The sequence below is a fragment of the Rattus rattus genome, chromosome 4 (assembly GCF_011064425.1).
Source record: "Rattus rattus isolate New Zealand chromosome 4, Rrattus_CSIRO_v1, whole genome shotgun sequence".
NCBI lineage: Eukaryota > Metazoa > Chordata > Mammalia > Rodentia > Muridae > Rattus > Rattus rattus.
In genome coordinates, this window is record NC_046157.1 from 77287635 (window position 1) to 77308914 (window position 21280).

A 21280-nucleotide genomic window follows, 5' to 3' on the forward strand; every position below is an offset into this window, starting at 1 on the left:
ATTAGTAAACAGAGATTGGAAATGATATCAGTTCACAGAGCAGAGAATTTTTCTCAAAGCTGCTGAGGCGATGGGGAGGGGGAATGGTTGAATTTAACTGGCCTTGGAACTCTGCCAGCAACTAAGTCAAAGGGTGAAGAGGACAGGAAGACCAGAGCCTGGACCAGCATTGGTCATAGTGCCACAAAGTCACCCAAGGAATCTGAAAATTCTTGGCTGAGCAAAGAGGGGATAAAGAGAGGGATGTGAAGGGGACACAAAGAGCTTGAGTGAAAATGGTCAATTATGAGAGGCCTGTGAAAGGCGGCCCTGTGGCTGGGGGGGATTTCTTCAGTGTATGAGGCTGCTGGAATGCAGTAGTGAAATGAAAATGCAGACTATGAAATAGGACTGATGGAGACGAAGAGGAGACCCAAGGAAGAATTATCTGAGGCGCTAAAGGGATCAAAGACTTGAAGTCGTGGGTGGACTCAATGTTCAAATTCCAGAGTATCTGAAACAGGAATGAGATGACCATCAGCCAGTTTCTCAAGCTGAAAGGGAGTGAGAAGTTACAGTATTTTTCGCTTCACAAATTAAACCTGGAAAATTTCTAACGGACCCTGCAGTCTAGAAGCAGCAAGACAATGACTTAGCTCTTAAGAGACAAAAATCTGTTTATTAATTCCATGAGCATTACATATGAATTCTTATTGTGATGGGGCTTGAGGTGGGCTATTAGGATAGTGATAACACATGAGAATCACTGTCCAACTGCTTCGTCAATTTAATTACACATACTTCTCAGAAATAATCTTAAATCTCCATGTTATTTGGAAGTTTTGCTTTCTAATTAATACTAAAAATTTGAGCGCTTGAATAACTTTACTCTAGCAATATCAACTTTAGTAGATTTCTTAAAAGCAGTCAATTATGTTAACAATATTGTATAATACAGTTACTCCATGTATGCCTTGACAGTTGAGAAAGCAGATTAGAATACATCTTAAGGAAAAAGTTTGAGCCACTTTTTAGATGTTTGTTCTTGGATATAATTTTCTTCCTCCTCCTCCTCCTCCTCCTCCTCCTCCTCCTCTTCTTCTTCTTCCTCTTCCTCCTCCTCTTCCTCCTCCTCTTCCTCCTCCTATACTTATTTTCTTTCACTTTTTATTGGTCATTTTGTTTATTTGTTTCAAATGTTACCCCCTTTCCAGTTTCCCTCCATGCAAGCCCCATCCTCTCCCTGTTTCTATGAGGGCTCCTCTACCCCCAAAATAAATATAGCTAGTAGTATGAAAGTGAGTCTGACATGAAGGTAAAAGTAACCATGGATAAATAGCTAATTAAAGACTGAATATGTAGAACTAGGCACTGAATGCCTTTATGCAGTGCCCTTTCTCTTAGGGAGTATGACGGATTTGGGTACAACAGATTTTGAAGGAGATTTTGTTTCTTGATTCGTATAATATTAACATGATTTATAACATATTATACTAACCGTTGTTAGATAATCAGTTTTTATAAGAACCAATGTAGACACATGTCACCATTTATGGAACTTATTTTAAAACAGTAATGAATTAATTTAAGTCCCCTTTGTTCTGGTGGCCACAGTACTAAATTATAAAACTCTAAGTCATAGCTGCGCCACCTACTGGCAGAACGTTGTAAGACACAAGCAAGCTTGTTTCGTTACATAACAATGTCCTAATTTACATGTGATAGTATTAGATTCATTGCTGTTTTGTCATTAGCCTACTAACAGAAAATGTAAAGGATGCAGAATCAATAGAATGCAATTCTCTTCCATTTTCGAAATGTAGTGTACAACTTATATTCTTGATCTTCCCATGTCTCATGCTTGCTCTTCAGAAATGTATTATTTGAAATATGTTAGCAACAACAAATGACATCCTCCATTTAATTTGTAATGCTTTTCAAGTTTTAGAGCACGGGTATAAGGAAAGGCAGATATCACACTTGAGGAGCTTGCTCATATTTTATTTTCACTCTTATAGAGATGGTGTGAAACAGAACAGTGATTGCACAGGTCATCTTGTTAGTTAATTAGCTGATAAGCTTTCACTTATGAATATCTATGCATACCTTTTTATGTGGATGTTCACCAAATGTGTGCAGGGGTCAGCAGAGGCATTGGGGTGGCATCTGAACCCCTGGACCCAGAGTTGCAGGTGAGTGTGGGCAGTTATGTAGGTGCAGAGAACCAGATCCATATCCTCTGGAAGATCAGACAGGACTCTCCACTGCTCAAAGACCCTGCGTTAGCTCCTGTGATCTGATTTTTAGAGCACAGAAATTGCTTAGTATATTCAATATATGTGTATATATGCATCTATATGTACGTGTTGAAAATATGAGTAATATTTTCTAATGAGAGACAGAGAGGATATGCATCTAGAGAGGAGGGGAGGGACGGAGAAACAACGAGCAGTAGAGTGATGGGGAGCTGCAAGCAGGGTATATTATGTGAGAAAAAATCCATTTTCAATAAAAGAAAAGAAAATGAAATATAAGCAAGTGTTCATTGTAGACAAAACATATTTTCAAAATTCCAATATGATGTTCCTATGCATAAGCATTCACCCTTTTAAACTTGGCACAAGGATTGCTGTTTCCACAACTGTTTTGCTTGAAGAGCAAAATAAAGTGGAACTTAAGAACTTCTGTAAGCTAATGAACTCAAAGACAATATTATCAAATAGTTTCGTTTAGTTTCAAGTATTGTTAGGAAACATTTTTGATGTCTTATCATATTTTTGTTTCTATTTAAAGAATATGGGGGCTAAGGTTCTGTTTGAACAACATTGTCAGTAAAGCTACTGTTTGCCTATCCATTTGGAATATAGGAAACAATTATGCTTCATAAGGATTATAGACACATAATCTCAGAATAATGTAAAACGACTGATGTAACTTCCAAGAACATTACTATGTTTTAATTTATTTTATTATTTTATTATTTAATTTATTATTGTTTCTAGTATTATCCCATAAGGACTCCCTTGGAGAAAACTAGTTCTCATTTGTGGTGGCTGTCAGTTGAGACAGCTTCTGGGCTAGGGGTTGGTGTATCCATGTCTACTTCTGTTTTCAGCTCTAGGACCCAGTTTGTGCAGGCTTCTGTGCATGCGGCCACAGACTTTGTGGGTTCATATGTGTATAGCCCTATTTTGTTTAGAAGACCTTAATCTTTTCATACCCTTTGGCTTTTACACTCTTTCTGCCTTTTTTCTGCTGGGTTCCCTATACCTTGGGAGGGGATTGATAGAGACATCCCCTTTAGGGCCGATTGTTCCAAAGTTTCCCGATCTCTGCATATAATGTGGCTATGCATCTCTGAATTTCTTTCCCTGTACTGCAGAAGGAAGCTTTTCTGATGATGCTGGGCTTCTGTATCAGCTTTCCATACATTGCTCCAATGTCCCACTGGACATCCCTCCAGGGGTCCTTAGTGATTCCTGCCACTTCCCTTATTCACTTCCTCTCTCTGAGTCCCACATTCCAGCCTACCACATCCACACCCATTCATGACTATCGTATTTCCCCTTCCTAGGGAGACTCATCCTTCTTCCTAGTCCCTTACTCTATACCCCTGCTGTTCTACAGACTGTAGCTGCTTATCAGTGACTTAACAGCTAACTTCCACATATAAGCAAATGCACGCTATTTGTTTTTCTGCATTGGAGTTATCCAGCTCTGAATGATATTTTCTTAGTTCCATCCATTTGACTGCAAATTTCTTGATTTTATTTTATTTCTGAGTGATACTCCGTTGCATAACTATACAGCATGTGCACACATTCAGGACTCCCATAAAACCCAAAACTGGTATCAGAAATATATACACTAAGGACCACCACACAGGTTGTTTCAATTTCCTGACTTTAAGGAATAAGGCAGCAATGGACATGGTTTAGTGAGTATCTTCGGGCTCAGGTGAACCCTCCCCTGGTCATATGTCCAAGAGAGTAGTAGCTGGATCTCGAGGTAATGTCTAGTTTCATTTTCCTGAGGAGCTGCCACACTGACAGTTAAAACCCCACAGAATAATAAAATAACTGTTAAATGTACAACTTCACTGATCTCAAATTGTACTACTGAGCTATAGTAATAAAAACAGTATGGTACCGTAACAAAAGCAGACATGTTGATCAATGGAATAGAAATGGAGGCACAGATAATAATAACTCTACACACCTAAGGACTCTTGATTTTTGAGAAGAGAGCCAGAAATGTACACTGGAAAAAAAGAGAGTTTTTAAAACATGTGCTGGTCAAACTGGAGGTCTGCAAGAACAAGATCCACATGAACACAGAACTTAATTCCAAATGGCTCTAGACCTCAGCATAAGTCCAGATATATGATTCACATGATTACAAACTAAACAGAAATTGTAAAATAATTTAAAATTGTAAAATTTATATTAAGTTTCAAAAGACATTTTGATAATGTTATATCTTAAAATACAAATATGCACAATAAGATAGAATGTAGAGGCGATCTAATATTATTTCAACTCACACGAATCTCTACAAAAGTTATAGTAACTGGTGTTTATTACTGTTAACCATGTTTTCTCATTTTTTTAATTACTGTGATAACTTCTGACACTAAGGGGATTTCTTATTTAATTTCTTCAATTTCATATGCTCTATGATCACTTGGATACATTAAATTTTGAGTCAAAATTTATCATGTTGTTCTCAGTCTATTTTCTTTTAATTGATAAAACTGAACTGACTACTTTGAAATTTGGTGAGCATGGACTAGCTCCATTCTTCATATCCTCATGCATATTTGGAAATTTTTTCTACCCTTGATTAACTCCAGCTTAGATAGAGAATAACGCTGTCTGCATATCTATCCTCAAGCTTCCCATGTGTTACCAGGTCTCACAGTTCTTCTCCAGAGGCAGTCAAAAGAAAGATGGAATGAAGTCTGTGACCATGCATATGAATTGATGCTAGGAGAGGAAAGAGGAAACAAATTTGGTCTGTATTTGGGGGGATTCTTTATCTCTTCTCCCATTTCTTCTAAGTAGGAATTAGAAAAGGAAAACAGATCCAAAAGGGAGGGACTTAAGGTACACTCCTCTGGTCAAATTACCTGATGCAAGTGAAGAGGGAAAAGTAGGAGTTCTTAATAAGAAAGTGTGGGCAACTTTATGCTCACATTTCTAAGATTAAAGCAGTGTGCATCCCTAAGATGAATGAGAATTTCTGAGACATGGACAAGCAGAGTCTGAACCATCTTACTTCAGTAAACAACAGATGAGAAGAATATGTGGTTCCCCCACACTTCAAGTCTGTTTCCATAGAAGAATAGGCAAAAATCAGTTCAGTGTTCAGATTAAATACTGCCTAGCATAACAAGGTGCCCTTTAAAGCAAAACAGCTATTCTCTACAAAAATGAAATTGATCAGTTAACTTTATTCTGTGCGTGAAAGAATGATGAACTTGAAGGCAAAGAAGCAAGCTTATCAAATTAAGGTCTAAAAATGAAGAACATGTCTCTGGAGTTCCTCTTTAGGGTCAATGCTGTTTTTCTAAGGATGTGCTTAAATCATGTTATTTTATATGTAAGTACAAATAAAGAAACAATGCAGACAATTAATACACCATAACAATTTTTGCAAAATAGCAGTTGAGAACACCTCTATTCAGAGGTAGCCAGTGAGCGGTTGCAATGGATTTGTCATTTATTGCAATTATGATGTTGATGTATGATCTGTCTATACATACATTTTCAGAGCTTTTAAAATAGTAATTTTACTAAATGTTTTTTGAGATGATTATATGACTTTTTTAACCCATGGTTTTATATTGCTTTTATTGATTTTCATACACAACTCCATTCTGTGTCTCTGGAATAAAACAAATTTGATTCTTAAAATTATAAATAATATATATCCTACAATATATTAAAAGTTACATATATATATTAATATTGTCTTTTAAATAAGGAGATGACATTATTTGGTAAGTCTTCTAAATGGTTAAATTTTCACCAGAATTTGAAGTTTACTTGAAAGTTAAGAGAACTACTATAATATCATCACATGTTTCAATGTAACATAGAGCTAACTGACAGAATAACTAGTGGTCAAGATAGCATATTTAGTGCTTGGAACAGAAGAGTAAAGAAGTCCCAATGAGGAACAATAAATTAAGAATGCTGTTGATAGTATTCTGGACTGCCAAGGATGAGTTAAAGGGGGTGGTTTGTGATTTGAGAATATTAATGCATTAGAAGGTATAGAACACTAGCTTGATATTTTTCTCTAGTTATGACAGTTACTAGCCAGAAGGACAGTAAAATCCAGCATATGTTTCCATTCTCACTGATTGCATACATGAAGACCATGCAGAAGAGCAGAGAGAACTCTCCAGATGAAACACAGGTTGAATTTGGCCTGGTTATGGTTTTCTAGGGTGATAATCCCATCCAACCAAAGAGAAGGTGAGAAGTCTCTGAAAAGACAAGTGTGAGTTATAAAGTGACTGCCTCATTCGGTCTGAATAAATAGCAGGCTCACATTCAATGCTAGGTACAATAATACAGACCAACCCCTGTAGTTGAACGTTCCTTTCTCCGTTCAGCATCTATCAGTATATCTATTTTATATGGGAAAATAAAACATAATTCCATAGAGGTTTAAAATTATCATGTAAATGTAACCAAATATTATATATGTGTGTGTGTGAGCGTGCACATATATACATGCACACACACACATATATATGTATATATATGTATATATATATGAAAGTGATTAACCAGGTAGTATATATTGCTTCTCATCCCTGAAAGAATTTCCTTTGAAAGGAACGAATTAGGAGAGAGTGATTATAGCTTCCAGCACAATGATACAGGATTACATTCCTCCAAGGCAGTGTTAGCTACATTCAAAAACAGCAAGTCCAAAATATTAAAAAAACACATAGATAGATATCGGAGTTCAAGCTAAATATAATCCCTGTTTAAATGACATGCTTTCTGTTTCCCTTGTGTCAGTGATACTAGAGTCTTCCCTCAGACGAGTTCATACATGCAAACCATTCGTGCAGGAGAAATGATGGCTCCAGCATGCATGGAACACAGTAAAGAAACTGTTTTGAAATCACTTTAGCAAACCAGGAAAAACCCATCCCTTTCCTTTAAATCTTAACCTATTGGTGGTAAAAACAATCACCCAGTGTTCATGACCTTGTCAGACTGCTGCTCTTCAGAATCAGATGATCCCTAAATGCCTCTTATGTAACTCTATACAAAAATGCTTAAAGGTTAGTAGTAATTAGAATCAAAATACTGAGAAACAGACACTTCTGAGCTCAGAGAAAATGTTTGTTTGAAAAGATAACCAGATATGGTTCATTAAACTTTATAAAAGATTGATCAGAAAGGACTCATAATCCCAACATTAGCCAAAGACTTGATCAGTTAACATAGAAATACTTATTATAAAGCATCATAATTAGAATATAGGATGTCAACATGTTCCATACCCATCACATCTCAGAAATTGTTTATACTATGATTGGATTATAAAATACATAGAATACAATTTCTAATAAATTGAGGTGACAATCTCTATTGTGTAAGTTATGGGAAGAACTGTAAAGACCTCAAGTGTTGTCCACATACTATATATTACTGTGTTTTTAAACAGGTTTTCATTATCACACATTTAAAAAAATTGCTTACACATAGTGAGTCAATTATTTGCAGACTCAAAAACATTAAAAAATGTATAAAAAGCTAATGCTTTCATATGTTTGGGATGAAAATGCAAAAGAAAGGTAACAGCCTTTAGGTTGAGAAGGGAAGTAAGGGCTGTAATTCAGGAATAGCAAGTGATTAAAATTGAACCCCAACAACCTCTCTTCTGCTTTTATAAAAACCTTTTACCAGGTCCCTGAGTGACTGAAGGAACCCATCTTTGTCTCCATTAGCATATTAACTCACCAATTCTCCCCAGCTATTGGCTGACATTGAGGTGTAGCGGTGTTAGGGATTACAGAGTGTATCAGTTTGGGAAACATAAGTCAGTCCTGATATGTTAGTTCTGCTGGCTGCTTTCCCTGAGCTCCAGGTAAATAGAGAATCGTCCACCTTTTGTCAACAAGGAAGGACTAACAATTGTCAGAGAAAATACTTTTTATTTTACCATGTTCTCATGTATGATGATTATCTGCCACTCTGCCGCTCTATCAGCTGCTATTAGAAACTTTTGATCCATCAGTAACCTAAGAGTCTAAGAATAATATACACAGTGCCCAGATAAGTTGTAATTTATATGATTGGCACATTTTTATTATAAAATATAGGACTATCAGTTTATCAACTTACGAAACTGTGCAATGTGAAGGGAAGTAAGCTCTATTGAATTATATCTGATGAAGCAAATATAAAACGTTAAATATAAGTAAATATAAACTAAGTAAGTGATACTAAGTAAATGTGCAACATAAAACTTTAGTACAAAAGAAAATGTGAATATACTCTAAATGTCATATGGTTGATTTAAAATTTGTTTTCACACACACACACACACAGAGTAAATAATTCAGAACTGTGTTATGTAGTATACATACATGAAATCTCAGAAAATTCATAAAGTCCTTGATATTAAAAGATATATTTAATAAATTCTTAATAGTGAATATTTTGTTGGAATGAAATCACTAGAGTGACAATTAGCTATACACACACACACACACACAAACACACACATACACACACATTTATATGTAATTCAAGTAAGATTTTTTGAAGTTCTATACATCAATTTAACACATGGTATATAATGTTGCTTTTTTGATCTGTCACTGCCATCTAGTGGTGCACCCAGTGGTTTAATCTTAAAAACCTCTGGTTTTTCCACACTGGGTTTCTCTGCAAAATCTTGGCTGTCCTAGAACTAACCAGACTAGCTTCAAACTTAGAGAGATCCAAGTGCCCCTGCCTCCCAAGTGCTGGAATTGAAGACACATGTCAAAACTGCCTGGCTTGTTTGTTTATTTGTTTGTTTGTTTAATAAGGCTAGTTTAAAACTTTTATTGATTTGGATTGCACATGTAGGTCCTTAATGGTGTTGTCAGTAAACTGAGGTAGAAATTTGGTGTGTACATACTATGGCACTTGCCTATGACCTAGTCACTTCCGTGGCTTCTCAACATTTTCTTTACTACTTACAAGATATAAAACTTGGTGTTTAACATGAGCTGGTTAAAACTGTTATCCTAAAGTCAGAATTTCCCAGCTCTGGGGCACTATTCTGTGATGGTTCAAAGGCTGAAGAGCTGTTTTCTGTGGCTTTGGTGGTATGTCGGTATACCTCTTATTCTTTGTAGGAATTCCCACACACTTGTACGACATTGGCTCATTTGGTTATGACAAATCCTTTGGATGCGAATGTGCATGGTCGAGGTGTTACTTTAACATTTGATTTCAAAAGGAGGCAAATAAAAGCAGACGACTGCATTTGAAGTCATCTGGAAGCACACACATTAGATAGAGTAAAGGAAACCAGGAGCCACACACAAACTCTTCCAGCTGATCAGGTGTGCCTTCCTGAACTCTTCCAGCTGATCAGGTGCGCCTTCCTGAACTCTTCTAGCTGATCAGGTGTGCCTTCCTGAACTCTTCTAGCTGATCAGGTGTGCCTTCCTGAACTCTTCTAGCTGATCAGGTGTGCCTTCCTGAACTCTTCCAGCTGATCAGGTGTGCCTTCCTGAACTCTTCTAGCTGATCAGGTGCGCCTTCCTGAACTCTTCTAGCTGATCAGGTGTGCCTTCCTGAACTCTTCTAGCTGATCAGGTGTGCCTTCCTGAACTCTTCCAGCTGATCAGGTGTGCCTTCCTGAACTCTTCCAGCTGATCAGGTGTGCCTTCCTGAACTCTTCCAGCTGATCAGGTGTGCCTTCCTGAACTCTTCCAGCTGATCAGGTGTGCCTTCCTGAACTCTTCCAGCTGATCAGGTGTGCCTTCCTGAACTCTTCCAGCTGATCAGGTCAGGTGTGCCTTCCTGAACTCTTCTAGCTGATCAGGTGTGCCTTCCTGAACTCTTCCAGCTGATCAGGTGTGCCTTCCTGAACTCTTCCAGCTGATCAGGTGTGCCTTCCTGAACTCTTCCAGCTGATCAGGTGTGCCTTCCTGAACTCTTCCAGCTGATCAGGTGTGCCTTCCTGAACTCTTCTAGCTGATCAGGTGCGCCTTCCTGAACTCTTCTAGCTGATCAGGTGTGCCTTCCTGAACTCTTCCAGCTGATCAGGTGTGCCTTCCTGAACCAAGAAGCGATTCCAAACCAAAGCAGCTATACATAGTTTCAAAATAAGCTCTCCTAAGTAGAGAAGTGTTTCTTTAGGAATATATTAAAAGTTAACAAGCTTAGTTCTAGGTGTCACTTAAAATATCCATTCTACCTAAGGTCAGTATCGATGGGTTAGTGTGCTTCCTTTCATATATGTGTCTCTTTAGAATGATCTCATCAGCCTCCATCACTCAGTCGACTGGGTGTGCACTATCTTTCTGAAGTAAGATCATACATATGAGAGACTTACTGAAGTTTATCGTAATTTGTGTCTAGAGAAATACTTTTTCTTTATATGGTGAGAATTGACTTATAGAAACTTCAAAGCTTCTTGGAATTTGGCTAAGATTAACTCCCTGTATTATACAAAGGAAGCAATTCATTGAAGAAGGAATTTAAACACATTAGATATCATTGTACATTTTATTGAGAAAGCTCTGTTTATACTGAGTCAGACTTTAATCAAGAAAATGACTATATTGTTAGCATAATCTACTTTTAATACTGGTAATGCAGCATCATGCACATGCAAAATACATGTGCACACAAATGGATGAACTCTCCATATTTGTCTGCGGGAAGCTTTACTGTGTTTAGGAGAATCCCTGCAGTGCTAAAGTGGATGCATTAGAACTTGCAACTCTGAAGTGGATTGCAAACACAGACGAAGAACAACAATATCAATCCCTCAGAGCTCCCAGTGAATAAACCACCAACCACAGAGTCTATATGAGCTGGTCCATGGCTGCACTACATAAATAGCAGAGGACTATCTCATCTGGCATCAGTGAGAGGGGAGGCGCTTGGACCTGAGAAGGCTCCATGCCCCAGATAAGGGGATGCTAGAGGGGTGAGGTGGGAATGGGTGGGTGGTGGAGCACACTTTTATAGGCAAAGGGGGGGATGGAGTGGAGGGTTCATGGAGGGGAGACTGGAAAGGGGAAATAACATTGGAAATGTAAACAAAGAAAATGATTAATAAACAAATTTTAAAAAGAACTTGCAGCTCCCTAATATGGTAGTTATTCATTTCCAACAACCTTTTGTAAAGATTTTCATATCCAATAAAATAGACTTTCAACCAAAGGTTATCGAGTGTGATGAGGAAAGACACTCAAAGGGAAAATCCACAAAGAGAAATTCTCAATTCTGAACATCGATGCCCCAAAAGCAAGGGCACACACATTCATAAAAGAAACTTCACTAAAGCTCCCAAAGGATATTGAACCCCACACAGTAATAGCGGGAGACTTCACCCCACTGTCAGAAATGGACAGATCATTGAAACAGAAACTAAACAGAGGCACGGTAAAACTAATAGAGGATATGAACCAAATGGATTTAACTGACATCTATAGAACATTTCACTCTAAAACAAAAGAATACACCTTCTCCAAAATTGACCACATAATTGGTCACAAAACAACCCTCAATGGATACAAGAAAATTGAAATAATCCCATGCACTCCATCAGACCACCATGGCCTAAAGTTGGTCTTCAACAACAGCAAAAGCAACAGAAAACGCACATACACATGGAAACTGACCAACTCTCTACTCAATGATAATTTGGTCAAGGATGAAATAAGAAAGAAATTAAAGACTTCCTGGAATTTAATGAAAATGTTAACACATCATGCCCAAATCTATGGGACACAATGAAAGCAGTGCTAAGAGGAAAATTCATAGCACTAAAATGAAAATAGACCCATATTTGTCACCATGCACAAAGCTCAAGTCCAAGTGGATCAAGGACCTCAACATAAAACCAGATACACTGAATCTAATAGAAGAGAAACTGGGAAAGATCCATGAAATTATTGGCACAGGGGGAAATTTCCTAAGCAGAACTCCAATGGCACATGCTCTAAGATCAAGAATTGTTAAATGGGACCTCAGGAAGCTGGAAAGCTTCTGTAAGGCAAAGGACATACTCAATAAGACAAACTGGCAGCCTACAGATTGTGAAAAAAACTTCACTAACCCCACATGTGATAGAGGGCTAATATCCAAAATATTTATAGAACTCAAGAAACTTAAAACCAAAATACCAAACAACCCAATCAGAAAATGGAGTATAGAACCACACAGTGAATTCACAATAGAGGAACCTTGAATGGCTGAGAGGCACCTAAAGAAATGTTCAAAGCCCTTAGTGATCAGAGAAATGCAAATCAAAACAACCCTGAGATTCCACCTCACACCAGTCAGAATGGCTAAGATCAAAAGCTCAGGTGACAATACATGTTGGCGAGGATGTGGAGAAAGAGGAACACTCCTCCATTGCTGGTGGGATTGCAAACTGGTACAACCACTCTGGAAATCAATCTAAAGGTTCCTCAGAAAATTGGAAATAGATCTTCCTGAAGACACACTTATACCACTCTTGGGAATGTACCCCAAAGATGCCCCACCATGCCACATGTCCACTGTATTCATAGTGGAACAAGTGGAAATAAGTTCTCACTTATTTGAGATAGCCAGAAGCTGGAAACAACCCAGATGTCCCACAACAGAAGAATGGATACAGAAAAAATGGTTCATTTAGACAATGGAATACAACTCAGCTATTAAGAACAAGAACATCCTTAGTTTTGCAGGCAAATGGATGGAACTAGAAAATTTCATCCTGAGTGAGTTTACTCAGACCCAAAAGGACTTGAATGGTATATTCTCAATAATAAGTGGATATTAGCCAAGAAAAAAAGTATAGAATACCCAAGATCCAGTCCATAGAACTCAAAAAGGTCATCAAGCTGAAGGGCCCAAGTGAGGATGCCTCAGTTCCACTTGGAAGGGAGAAGAGAGCAACCACAAGACGGGGAGGGAGGAAGTGACTGAAGAGGGAAAGAGAATGGGGGGGGTGAGGAAACAGGAACATGATCTGGTATTGGGTGGGGGAAAAGGACTGAAGCCCTGAGGGCCAGCAGAAAGCATGGAAACAGGCCACCAGAGGAGGACAGAGTTTGGAAGGACCCTCTAGAATGAACTAGAGACCTGGGAAGTGAGATACTCTGAGGACTCAAGGAGGGGACCTTAGATGAAAGGCCCTACAATAGGGAGAGTGAACTTATTGAATCCACCTCCAGCAGAAAGACAGGGCCTCAAGTGAGAGATGGGGTTGCTATCCCACAAAGTTCTGACCCACAATTCTTCCTGTCTGAACGAAATGCAGGGATGGAAATGGAGAACAGCCTGGGGAAAAGAAGGTCCAGCAAAGCTCAAAGTGGGTTCCAGCTCAAGGGGAAGCCCCAAGACCTGACACCATTACTGAAGCTATGGGGCATTCACAAGGAGAGACTAAGCATGATTGCTCTCCTAAAACCCCAACAGGCAGTTGAAAGAGTCAGATGCAGATGTGTGCACCCAACCCATGAACAGAAGCTGATAACCCCTCTGGTTGAATTAGGGAAAAACTGGAGGAAGCTAAGGAGGAGGGAAATCCTGTAGGAGGACCAGCAGTCTCAATTAACCTGGACCCCTGAGATCTCTTAGACACTGGATCACCAACCAGGCAGCATACACCAGCTGAGATGAGACCCCAACACATATACAGCAGAGGACTGCTGGGTCTGAGCTCAGTCAGAGAAGATGCACCTAATCCTCAAGAGACGAAAGGCCTGAGGAAGGTTAGAGGTCTGGTGGAATGGTTGGGGTGGGGATATCCTTGTGGAGATGGGGTGGGGTGGGAGGAGTCTGGGGGTAGTGCAGGGGGCAATGAGGAGGTATAGGATGTGGAACCAGGAGGGGAATAAAATATGGAGTATAAAAATTAATTAATTAAAAAATTCAAATTGCAATTCTCATTTACAGCTAACATTAACTTAGTCTCTATCATCTCATGTTGTTTTGTCATTGTTGCTCTGGTAATTGAACACATGTCATTGGGGATTCTAAACACATATCTATGATGAAGTTATCACCCTGGACTTTTGTTGAATCCTCATTACAAAGTTTATCAAATCATTTGCCCTTGGTCCTGTGAATGCTTCATGCCCCACCATAGGGGAATACTAGAGCAGTGAGGAGGGAGTGGGTGAAGGAGCACCTTCATAGAGGCAAAGGGAAGGAGGGCGAGGGGGCATAGGATGGTGGGCTCGTGGAGGGGAAACAGGGACGGGGAATACCATTTGAAATGTAAACAAATAAAATGATTAATAAAATAATATTAAGAAATAATTATTTGCATACATTATTTTAAAATTTAAGTTGATATGTTTTGAATTGTAATTGCCATTAAACAGGGAATTGTTAGGAATATGATTGAGAAAAATGCTTTCTTTTTCTCAAGGAAATCATATTTGTCTATGTTTAAATGAAACAAGATATCATTGTGCTAGTCATCCAAACAGTTGGTGAATAGCCCACCTGTGCATATATACTCTTTAGGAAGTAGTGATCACTACCACACAAGAGCAGTTGGACATATAAATGTGTTTTGCCAAGGCAAATACATCAATTTAACTATTTTGCATACCTATTTTATTCATTTATATAATCCAAGGATTCTCTAGCAATAAGCATTCTAAATTGCATATTTATCAGTATATTTTCATCAAAAACTTTTAAGACACATGCTTCATGTCATTGCATGTAACATATGACTATATGAAATACACAGCTTTATGAGTAGAGAGACTTATATCTTTTCTTATAAACACACATGAAATTATACTTTCACCTAGGAACATTTATTTACTGATTTAATGGTCCACTTCACACAATGAACATATTTAGATAAGGGATAAGAATACCATTTGAGATCCCTATATATTCATCAAAACTACAGTAAACTATCACTATATATATGTGTGTGTATATATATATATATATATATGAACAACTAAATCAAATAACGTGTGATAAATGTATAGAGGGGAGTAGCCCTGGTATACTCTTCATGAAAATGTCAATTTACTTAGCCAACATAAAAACAATAGGAAAGTTTCTTACTGTAGCACACACAGAATATCTTCTTTATCCAGGAATCCAAAAAGAGAGATCAGCATGTTAGATTGACATTTATAATTTTGCATTCATCATGTACATAAGATATGAAAATAATCCTGACATCTGCCTTTTGATGAATGGATAAAGACAAATGGGATATGTGTGCATAATAGTTTGTTTATTTTCTTTAAAAGTACCCTGTCCTATTATTTATACTATTATAGATGGAACTGAAGAACATAATGCTAAGTACACACTTTAGTTACTTTCCTGTTGCTCTGATAAAATTCATTGACACGTAAGAAAGGAAGGTTTTATTTTAGCTTAAGATCCCAGAGTGATGGTGGGGAAGTCATGGGCAATGTCAGGAAATACATGGTGACAGGAGCAGGAAATTGTCTTGTCACATCTTGTTCATAAATAGTGAACACACACACACACCCACACACACACATACACACACACACACACACACACACACACACACACACACACACACACACACACGGACAGAGGAATAGTTTCTCAGCCTTTTGGTTAAGATCAAGTGTAGAAGGAGAGAGGAGGGAAGATGCCATCCTCGCTGAGCAGTGCAAAGTCATGTGCATCTTGACCCTCTGGTCCTTAAGAAGCTGACTGATTCTGTAAAGCAGGGCTGTTTGGCTTATTGGTCCTCCTGTCCTCAGGGCTGGCCTCTGTGTGGCCCATATAAATTAGTACTGGTCCCTGGCCGGAGTCCCAGAAAGGACTCAGACAGTCTCTTCCTCTTGCAGGTGGGTGCAGCTGTTCACTGCCACAGCCAGAACTTTCTTCTCTGTTGAGCAGATTTCAAGATGTGCCTAGAAAGAGGAGATTGCAGGACAGATCCTTTCCTGTGACACTAGCACTCTCTCTCTCTCTCTCTCTCTCTCTCTCATTGTGTGTGTGTGTGTGTGTGTGTTCAACTTGTTCTTCCAAGGCTAACAAAGTCAGAACAATACAGAAAACGACTTGCATAAATTATTTACATAGACTGGAGCTCAATGACCCACTTTCTCTAGACAGGCTATGTCAAGTAACATTTCTAAACCTTCTGCAAATAGTACCACCAGATCAAAGTCAAGAACTAAAAACACGAGTCTATAACGATATTTAATTCTGTTTTTAAGAAGATTCTTAATGAGTTTTATTTATGTGCATCTGTGTGTACATATGTGAATTTGTTCAAGTACCCATGAAACATAGAGGGTGTTAAGTTCCCTATAACTAGAGTTAGAGGCAACTATGAACTTCTCTGTGTGAGTGCTGGGAACTGAATCTGGGATCCATGGTTGCCATATACACACAGACTCACAACTACACCAAGTTAATTAACAGTGTTTGGAGAGACTTTGAAAATGTATTCCCATATTTCTTTTCAGAAATTCAGTTTGAAAACCTAAGAAAAATATTCTGATTGTCTTTTGTCTTTGTCATTGTGTCAATTCATCACAATATCAAATCACCTGGAAATTATTCACAATTTAGAATCATTGGGGGAATTGTGTAGATTAAGTAATTCTGTGGTCATATCTATGAGAGATTCTTATTCTGGGTAAACTGAGGTAGAAAGACACACTTGAATTTGCACAGCACCACTTCAAGGTCTGGGTTTTGGACACAAAGTTGTTGCTGGCTTGACTTCCTATAATGATGGACTATAAAATAAAATTATGAGGCAAAGAAGCCCTACTTCTATTAAGTGGCTTGTGTTTGATTATTTTATCACAGAAACAGAAAAGGGAACTTATACAGATATGAAGAGGTAATATTTGCACATTTTTATTCCATACATTTGTCTAAAAATAATACAATATTTTTATAATGCTTTAATTCTAATATTTACTTTTATACCATTTACTTGTAGGAGGAAGAGGTTCTCTTAATCACAGATAAGGATGAGGGGAACCAGAATTTTGTCTGTTCAGCTTTCTTTTTTTTTTAATTGGATATTTTTTAAATTTACATTTCAAATGTTATTCCCTCTCCCAGTTTCACCCCTGGAACCCCCTTATCCCCTCCCCCTCCTTCTATGAGGGTGCTCCTCCATCCCCCATCCACTCCCATCTCACTGCCCTGGCATTCCCCTACACTGGGGCATCGAGCCTTCACAGGACCAAGGGCCTTTCCTCCTATTGATGCCAGACAATGCCATCCTCTGCTACATATGCGGCTGGAGCCTTGGGACCCTCCATGTGTACTCCTTGGCTGGTGGTTTAGTCCCTGGGAGATCTGAGGAGTCTGGTTGGTTGATATTGTTGGGGAACCAGAATTCTTAAATATACAGTTGTCTCATCAATAGAAGAGATGTATGATCTGTTTTAAGCCCAAAAGGCTAGAAACAGACCCTTGCATTGTCTGTGTGCCCAAGAACACACAAAATTCTCTCCCAGAAAATTCTCATGAGCTTGTTCACCTCAGTCAATCTATAGAACTTATCTTTATGGAAGATGTCATATGTATTTTGGAGAGTTTTGATGTAGTTGTGCTTAGGATTTGTTGTGCGTATGGGACTGAGTTTATTATCACCAGGAAACCTTTTCCTGTGCTTAAATATTCCTAAAATAAACTCTGCAGTGTCAAACTCTTGAAATTTCAACCAACACCAGCTACTGAGTTGTGAATTACCTTCTTGCCTTTTATGGATCATTACTCTGCTAGCCATGGTGGTTGCTTAGATCCTTGCAATTTAATTTGGAGAATCATAGTGAACCATTAAATATTTAAGATGTGTTATGTAAGCGAACTGCTAGAGAATATTTTTGAGATATTTGCATCCATCATTTTCATACCAATAGAGTGTAATAAAGAGGAAAAAATGGAGAAAAAATATATATCATGACACTATTTTTTGAGAAACCATAAAAGAAAATTCACCCAACAACTGGGTGGGGATCATAGACAGATTTAAATTATATTCTATATTAGTTCAGATTAATATTTTTATAAACAATCATGCATTTGTGATTCAGTGAAAATTAACTTTGTCTACTGAGTACCTAAGTTTACTATTCCCAAATGAAACCATTGATTTCATAATTATTTATTTAAGGTGGCTTTCAGCAAAATATAAATAAAATTCTAATTATGATCATTCATAATAGAAAAGCACATGCTTTATTTTATGACAGGTAAACTTAATCCTAAATAGAGTTAACATATAAATATAGGGCAGGATATGTTTTCTTTGTTTCTGAACACTACATATTTATAATGCCTATAGATGGTCTTATTTACTTTTGAATCGTTTTGACCAAGAAAACTGAAAGCAGACGGGATGGCTTGGTTTGGCTCAACACTTCCAGATAGCTCAGTCGATAGTTGTCTGAGTCAGTGTACTGGGAGCAAACATCATTGTGCCAGCAACTGAAGTTAGAGATCATTCATCTAATAATACATCAGAAGACGGTGCCAAGGGCAAAATATAAGCAAGAACTCACCCTTCTTTCCTCCAGCTATGGAAACTCCTTAAGTTTCTAGAGTTTCCAGGTTTTTAATAGATGCATACGGGAGAGACATTTAATTTCATACAATAGCATAAATAAAGATATGATTGTAAACATTTCTATCATATGCCCAATATGTAAGGAAACTACTCATGTTTCAGAGCAATAGTTCCTAGACTGTAAACAGAGATTTTTTAAAGTAAACATTTATGAATTTATACATATGCCAAGTACCTATCAATGAAATTATGCATCTCAAGTTTTGCATGATATAACCAAGTTTAAGTCAAGAATTAAGATTTATAATAATAGCATGAAATACTTAATGGACATATAATATCATTTTATTAGAAAGCAATTCATTTGGACTTTTCACTATTTTTATATATGAAATGAAAATTTTTGATTCTCAGTGCTGGAAATGATAAAATAGAAATAAAGGAGAAAAGCCACCAAGGCAGACTATTCTACAGGCTTCTGTTGCATGCAGCTCTGTTAAAGGCAGTTTTGGGAAACACAGCATAAATAGTGAGAACTACAGGAAACACAATGAGACTCTTTACCTGAGAATGACACCATCATCTTCATCCAGAGATTCACAATTATAGAGTACTCGCAAATAATGGTTAAACAAGAAAGTTATCTTTGAAAACTATAGAAAGTTTAGTCCAATTTAACTCCAAGAACTAATGAACTAATACCACTTATACAAACAGGAGTGTTGTGCCTTTGTGCATGTGTGCACACTATGTACACCAGTGTGCTTGAAAAGTTTCTCTGGTGCTCTTGACTTCAATTTACCCCCATCATTTCTGGGTTTGCTTATGTAATTTCAACATGAGGACATAGCAGATGTTATATTTACTTTGGGAATTTCATTCTCGATATTCTATCTTAGGACTTGGTAAAGCTTATATACTGAGTGTAGAGTGTTTAATAAATAGTAAAATCTGTCTTTTACTGGATATTTTTATTTACACTTCAAATGTTATCCCCTTTCATGTTTTCCCATTCATAAACCCCCCTATTCCATTCCCTCTCCCGCTTCTTCTATGAGGGTGTTCTACCACGTATCCAGCCCCCCTTCTTGCCTCCCCACCCTGACATTTCCCTACACTGGGGGGGTGTCCAGCTTTGGCTTCTTCTCCCTTTGGTGCCCAACAAGGCCATCCTCTGCTACATATGCAGCTGGAGCCATGAGTCTGTCCATGTGTACTCTTTGGATGGTGGTTTAGTCCCTGGGAGCTCTGGTTGATTGATACTGTTGTTCTTATGGGGTTGCAAACCCCTTCAGCTCCTTCAGTCCTTTTCTCTAAGTCCTCCAATGTTCCTTGTTCTCCAAGTCCTCCTTGTTCTCAGTTCAATGAGCGTCTACCTCTGTTGGCAGTTTGTATATAATTTACATCAAATCGTACAGTAAAATCAGGATCAAGTAAATCCCAGTCAAATTCCTGTAGCCTATTTGTAGTGAGGCAGAATTGAAGTGCTGGCAAACAATTTATTATTGTTCCTTTTAATTTGTTGTGGATGTTTACTTTTGGCCTCATGTTGTGTGTTTCCTACTCATACTGCTTTTCAGCTAGCAGGAGACCTGCTCCTGTAGTGCTCTGATTTACCTCTGACCCTTGCTGTGACTATAGATTTTGTAATCTAAGTCAATTTCTCTCACAGCAGGAACTGCTGGTAAAATATTTCATTTCAGAACAGAAAATTGGTTAAACTCTTCCATTTTGAGTGTCCAAGGGATATGTATGGGAAACTAACTTACAAAACACTTCTGGTCTCAATATGACAGATATACGCATTGAAAATTCAGCTGAGATCCAGCAGGTCATATGGTCTACAGACTCAATCTTGTTTTCTAACCACTTTTATTAATACTTACAATCAAGCAGTACGTTACAAGAATACAAAGTACTGGTTACTCCCAAAGCCAGATTACTGCACACCATAAATACACAGGACATGGCTGTATGCTTTTCTAGTTTGTGAAATTACAAACAACTATTTGCTAAACAAACAAAGCATAAATTCTCCTTTGTCTATATGAATCTAAAAACTAACTCTTGGATTACATAAACTCTTGGATTAACGCAATCTTTCAGTTTTCCAACAAGTTGTTATTTATTTGTTTATTTGTTTGTTTGTTTGTTGTAATCTTCTTTCATATTTATGAATGGATAAAGAATCTAAAATAGAATTTGTTAATTTTACCAGCATCTTAAATGACAGTCTAATTTTCTCAAAAGGTGTGGGTGATTTTTGTAATTGAATTTCAGGCTCAAACCCTATTTGAACTTCTGCTACCTGAGAGAGTCCAAGCTAAAAGATGACAGTGACTGGCACACAGTGTTCAGTTTTACTTCTGACAGAGCCCAGACACATGTTGTTTTTTACAGTCATACTTATTTAGACTTGGAATACAGGCAGCAAGGAGTAGTAAGAGAGTAGCTGAAATTTCAGTGGGGCAGGAAATGTTTCCATGTGCTCAGCATCCTGAGGCAGGAAATAGATGCGGTAACTGGAATTAGCCATGAGAACTCCAGAAGTCCA